Source organism: Echinops telfairi, unplaced genomic scaffold, assembly GCF_000313985.2.
Source record: "Echinops telfairi isolate 266 unplaced genomic scaffold, ASM31398v2 ScPeMD7_443;HRSCAF=831, whole genome shotgun sequence".
Taxonomy (NCBI): domain Eukaryota; kingdom Metazoa; phylum Chordata; class Mammalia; order Afrosoricida; family Tenrecidae; genus Echinops; species Echinops telfairi.
The window spans coordinates 68771830-68777829 of NW_022104341.1; the positions used below are offsets into that span (position 1 = coordinate 68771830).

The 6000-nt window shown below is 42.4% G+C and overlaps 1 protein-coding gene and 1 non-coding gene across 3 annotated transcripts in view; both read left to right on the forward strand.

Moving 5' to 3' along the window:
* Positions 1-6000, forward strand: part of DAB1 (DAB adaptor protein 1) — a 1456966-nt gene that overhangs the window by 233145 nt on the left and 1217821 nt on the right. The gene's annotated exons all lie outside the window — the stretch shown is intronic.
* LOC115870184 lies at positions 5648-5754 on the forward strand. Its single transcript, XR_004046557.1, has one exon. It is a non-coding gene; the product is annotated as a U6 spliceosomal RNA (small nuclear RNA).

The window sequence follows — 6000 nt, forward strand, 5'->3', positions numbered from 1 at the left end:
AGGAAGCTGTGAACTTGACCATCCGGGAACCTGCCAAATAAGGACTTGGTTGGGTCCTAGCCAACCAGGGACAACTGCCTTCATTTGAAGACCCCCAGCCCGGAGGTCAAAGGTTCCTCCTGCCAGATACATGAAAAGGACCCATCAGCTCTGGCCTGAATCTCACTATTTGTGTCCTTTCCATCCTGTAGACCAGCGGCTCTCAACCTATGGGTCACGACCCCTTTGGGGGTCACCTGATTCAAAATTACAGTTTTGAAGTAGCAATGAAAATAATTATATGGTTGGGGGGTCACCACAATATGAGGAAGTATATTAAAGCATCGTGGCATTAGAAAGGTTGAGCACCACTGCTGTAGACCCATGGGGGTCTTTCTTCAGTGTATCCTGACTTTACTGTTTATGAACCTGCTGTGCTGCCTCCTGTTTGTTCAGTCTCTGCGTTGCCTCCAGGCCACTGCTCCTTTCCAGAAGGGGGGTATCTGCCTGGAAAAGGGCTCACTGTGCCCTAACACCAAGTACATAAGTCCACATCTTCAAGACACCATATGGATGTTACATATTAGAGTTTCTCAGGCTTTAATGTGCTAATGAATCATCTTTGTTGTTGTTGTTAGTTTTTAATACAGTCTGACCAACTAGCACCAGCCTCTGGCTACAGAGTTTGCATTCCTAACCAACTTCCAAATGTGTTGATGTCCAGGTTTTGAGTAGCATTTAGAAAGTCAAATTAGATACACCCACAGTCATGCTTCCTCCACCCTGAAGGATTTACAGCAATTGAAGCAGAGGAAAATTCCTTACAGCAGTTCTAACATTAAGAAACCAGGAAGGAGAAGGAAAAGCCATGTGGCCTGATGTTTAATTCAATAGCAGCTACTAATAATGCAAAGTAGCCCTGGTGGTGCATTGGCTAAAGCACTCAGCCACTGACCTAAAGGTCAATCCTGGGAGAAAGGTGTGACAGCTTGCTTAGGTGAAGGTTTACAGTTTTGGAAACCCTGGGGACCAGTTCTCCTCTGTCCTTTAGATTTGCCCAGAGTCAGCTCTAAGGCATGGATTTGGCTTTGGTTAATAAGGCAAGGACCTTCTGCTCCAGAATGCAAGCCCTCCGGAGTTTGAGCTAAGCTGGGTATTGTTTTTCTGCCCCTTGGATACATCCCATGATGAGCTCTGATCAAAGCCAACCTTTCCCTTGAAGCTTAGGGAACATGTTAATGGCTTTGTTATTCCCATGTATCTGCATATATTTGCACAGTAATTCAGCTTGTTGTGAGGGGGCTGGGGCTGGTGGTTGAGCTCAGGGTTTAAGCATTTTCTAATAGTTGGTCCTTAAAGGCAACCTAGCAACTAGTTTAGAGCTAAAGCAGTTCTAGTGGTTGAAGGAACTGAGGACTGAGTTCACTGCTGCTTATCTGGTCTCCTCACTTCATGGATTCTCTCTTCCCTTTCCTATCCATTTTATCCATTGTTGATCATATATATAATTTTATTTATTTATTCACATATATATTTAATGCTGGTTTCTGAACATTCTAATCTACTTAAAGACATCCAGTGGGTTTTCTTCTTTGTCTATAAAATTCACTGCCCTCCAGTCGATTGCAACCGTGTAATGGATCATGCAGCGAGTAGCTAATGGCAAGTTCAGTGGTTTGAACACACCAGTGAAATCCCAAGAAGAGATGGGAAGCTGCCTGTGGGTTTCCAAGATTGTAGCTGCCCCTCCCCCAATATTCATAATTATGAAATTTACTAGAGAAGCTAACAGCTGTGGTAGTTACACAATCTGGTGTCAATTTGAGAGGATTACAAGTGAAGGCGTGGAGTCTGGCCTGTCCATCAAGATATGACCAATGAGGCCTCTGTGTGGGCGTGGCCTTCTCCTGAGAATTTGGTCTTTCCTCCATGGAGGCAGGAGACACACTCTCTCTCTGCTCACTCCCTGAGAGACGCTCTACTGACAAGACATATGGTGCTATGCTCTGGGAGCTAGAGAAGCCACATAGACCTAGCCTGATGCAACCAGACCACTGGAGCCAGAAAAGAGACCACTGCCGGTGTTGATGCTTACGCCACTGGTTCCACAAAACTTCCAACCCACTGGCCTGTGATCTTCCTGCATTTGGCATTGTTGCATGTACTTCGTGAGTCTGAAGAGGAGTTTATAGATTGGTATCAGACATATGCGCTAATATTGGACTTATGGACTAGATCTGGACTGGACTGGGATGTTTTCTCAATATTCAATTGCTCTTGTATATAAAGCTCTTTCTTATATGCATATGAGTGTCTATGAATTTGTTTCTCTAGTCTACCAAGACTAACCCAACAGGTTACAATCAGTCTCAAGAATGTTCAGGATAGAGTTCTTTTTTTGCAAAAACAGTTTATTGGCATAGAATTTACCTATCATACAATTTATTTAATTTATTTGTTCAGTCACATCAAGAAGATTGTCTAATCACCACGACAATTACATTTAGAACATTCTCTTTGTTCTTGTACTCATAGTTATTAGGTTCCCATTTCCACCAATCTCCTCTGCCATACTTCCAAGGAACCATAATCCACTTACTGTCTTGACCGCTTTATCTAGCCTAGATTTCATATACAGAAAAACATCGTTAAAAACCTAACAAAGTAAAACAGATAATAACCTTAACCAAATGAAAACAAAAAATACATTTTAAAAAAAATAAATGAAAACAGAAAATATACAAAACTGTATTAGTCTGGGTACTTTGGAGAAACAAATCCACAGCAACTCACGTATAAGAGAGAGTTTTATGTAAAGAAAAGGTGCATCATGAAAACATCCCAACCCAATGCTGCCCAAGCCCACAAGTCCAACATTAACCCATTAACCCAACACCAGTCCACAAAGTCCTCCACCTCACAAAACAGAGGCAATGATGCCGACTGCAGGAGGAAAGCTGAGTCAGTGAATGAATAAGCATCTCAGCACTAGCAGGGGTCTCCACACGGCTGCTCCAGCACCCAGAGCTGCACTGGGATAGGTCCATGTAGCTTCTCCTTGGGGATGTCTTGTAGGAAGTCAATCTTGCAAGCTGAAGCAGGGAACTGCTAAGGCAGCTGCACCCTGGTATGACCATCACAAAGCAAGAGACCTGAGAAATAGAAAGGCGAGGCTCACCACCCATTTATCCCTCCACCTTTCAATTAGCCCCACATGTGATTATCGGCCAGGTTGGCACAATTAACTAACTCAAAAACTAAAACAAATTTAAAATGAATCAAAAAAGAGATGAAATGATAAGGTGTTAAATGTTAACCTAACTGCCGCTGCAATAGTCCCCTCTCCCATGCTCTCTGTCTAATAATGAGGCTGCTCACAGCCCTCTTCCAGAGGCAGAGGCAACTCACCAGGGCTTTAATCTACTTCTATTTCTCCTTCACTTTTTTTTTTTAACTGAAACAGCATCAAAATGGGTCAAACGTGGTAAGATATTAGACTTTAACCTAATTACATACGCCAAAATTAACTTTGAAATACTCTGATAACAAGGCTATTCACATGCCTCAACTATGATCAAAGAGGATTCTCCAGAGGCATATTCCAAGTGTGGACCCTGCGAATGGATTTTGGGCTTCCATTGTCATCCTTAGCCTTCAACAAACCAGGCGTTTACCATTTAAGGTCTGATACCATTCCCTCCTGTGGATTTGGATTTTATTATTTATAATCCTTGGATCACACAGGCTGGTATGCTTCTTCCATGCAGACTTAGTTGGCTCTTAGATGGTTGCTTGTTTTAAGATAAGCCTTTAAGAGATCCTAAAGCCATTCCTTCTGATAGACAGGCACCATCTAGTTTCTTCAGCATATTTTGCTATAGCGTTCATATCTTCAGTGATCGCTTCATGAGGGTAAGATCAAGCAGGGTCATGTCATAAAAAGTAATGGTTCTTAGATTGAGGCTAGAATTAAATGAAAGCCCCCAAACCAGTCACATACCTATAGTTTATGCATGTCTCTGATTCACATTAGAGACATTATTGTCATTTTATATTACAGAACATTATTTTATGTTAGAGAACATTTTATGTTAGAGAACATTAGAGTCTTTGCTTCCACTGCCATTGATGCAATGCTGACTCATAACAACCCTATAGGATAGGGTAGAACTGTCCCTGTGAATTTCTAAACTGTTCATCTTTACAGGAGGGAAAAAAACCTCATCTTTCTCCCTGAGAGCTGGCCAATGGTTTCAAACTGCTGACCCTGCAGTTAGCAACCCAATGCATAACTATTACACATTGATAGTGCCATTAGTTTAGCCAATGACATAGAATGTAACCACCATTGGGAAAGGGATGTGATTTAAGTACAGGCCAGCTATGAACTTCAATATGTGAATTGTTGACTTGCAAAGGGAAGCCTGCACCTAGCACATCATCGTGGGTTTGGTAGGCACAATTGTACAGCGATAATAAGTAAAGATTATAGTAAAGTCATATAGAGCATGAGAGATAGAAGTGAGAGAGAAGTAATGGAGTTAGACACAATTCATGGTAGCAATGCTCACCTCAGCCTCACTTGGTGGTTCATGTGGAGAGAGAGATATTTAATTCTAACCAAGGCTTTTATATTCTCTGGGGACATGCACGCCCCCTAATTACAGGTGAAGATATACAGGAAGGGGTTGTGCTACAGGTAGTACAGTAATAGAAGAGGGTGGTCTAGGGGTATCCACGCAATAGGAAGAGGAGAGATTAGGGGTATACATGTGGCAAGATGGGCGGATCCTGGATTCAGGATGGCAATCTAACTGAGCCATTTTGACCTGTTTCCTGGCTCAACTGATAGAGACCATTATTGGTAGGGGGTGAACTCCACCTACAGGAACCAAATCAATGACTGCAGACCTCTAGAGAGAAGTAGCCTATTGTCCTTTACAGCAGGGAGCAGGGCCTACCATAGTCTGGTGACTGACTGTCTTCAGGGAGGATGTCTGTGAGCATCTGACCTCCCCGCAAACACTAGCAAAAAGCCCTGAATGCTTGTCTTGTCTTTGGGGGAGACAAAGCTGGAGAAAAGTATCTTTATATTGCCACATTGACTTGTACAGAGTAAACTCTTAAGTGATTGGACATTATTTACACTAACAGTTGGAGATAGGACAAACTTTTAACAACATTCATAACGGCAGAGCCATGCCTAGAAGATTAATACCAGATCAATGCCATAATGGAGCAAGGAGGGCATTAAAATTATAAGTGTATGGTAGTTCCAGGATACCATTAATTGGGCACCCTCAAGGACAGAGGTTGGCTTCAAAGTCCACCTTCTATCAGCTCTATGCCCTTGGAATAGCAGTCATCTGCTTCTTCTGACCATAGGGAATTTCAGCCTTGATTCCAAGGGTTAGAGAGGAAATTGAGGCAAGGCTCAGTTCACTTAGTGAGGTTTCCACATCAAGTCCTTCTGGTGTGGCCTATGAAGTGCACTCCCAAAGACTAGAATTTAAAGTCCCAGTGAGAACGTAATTTTTTATGGGAGTAGAAAGCCCCATATTTCACCCCTGGTGTGGCTGGTGGTTTTGAACTGCCAACCTTGCAGTTAGCATCTCAACATGTAACCACTATTCCATCAGGGCTCCCTGTGGGATAAAACAAAGCTCAAGTGCTCGCTTCAGCAGCACATATACTAACATTGGAACGATACAGAGAAGATTAGCATGGCCCCTGCGCAAGTATGGCATGCAAATTTGTGAAGTGTTCCATTTTTTTAAAAAAAAAAGAAGCTCAAAGCTACCCATAAACTTTTGCTTCACCCTCATAACTCTACCTTCCTTAGTTCTCTGTGTTCTAGCCTAACAAGAATTTCTTGGCCTCTCTAAGCCTTATAAGCCTCCCCTGCCAACCTTGTGCTCAACTTAAATCCTGATAGTGGGTTTGGACATAAATGGAATACCTAATTTTTTTCAGAAATTTATATCATCATTGCAGTTTAAGGGCTCCAAAATTGTCCTCCAT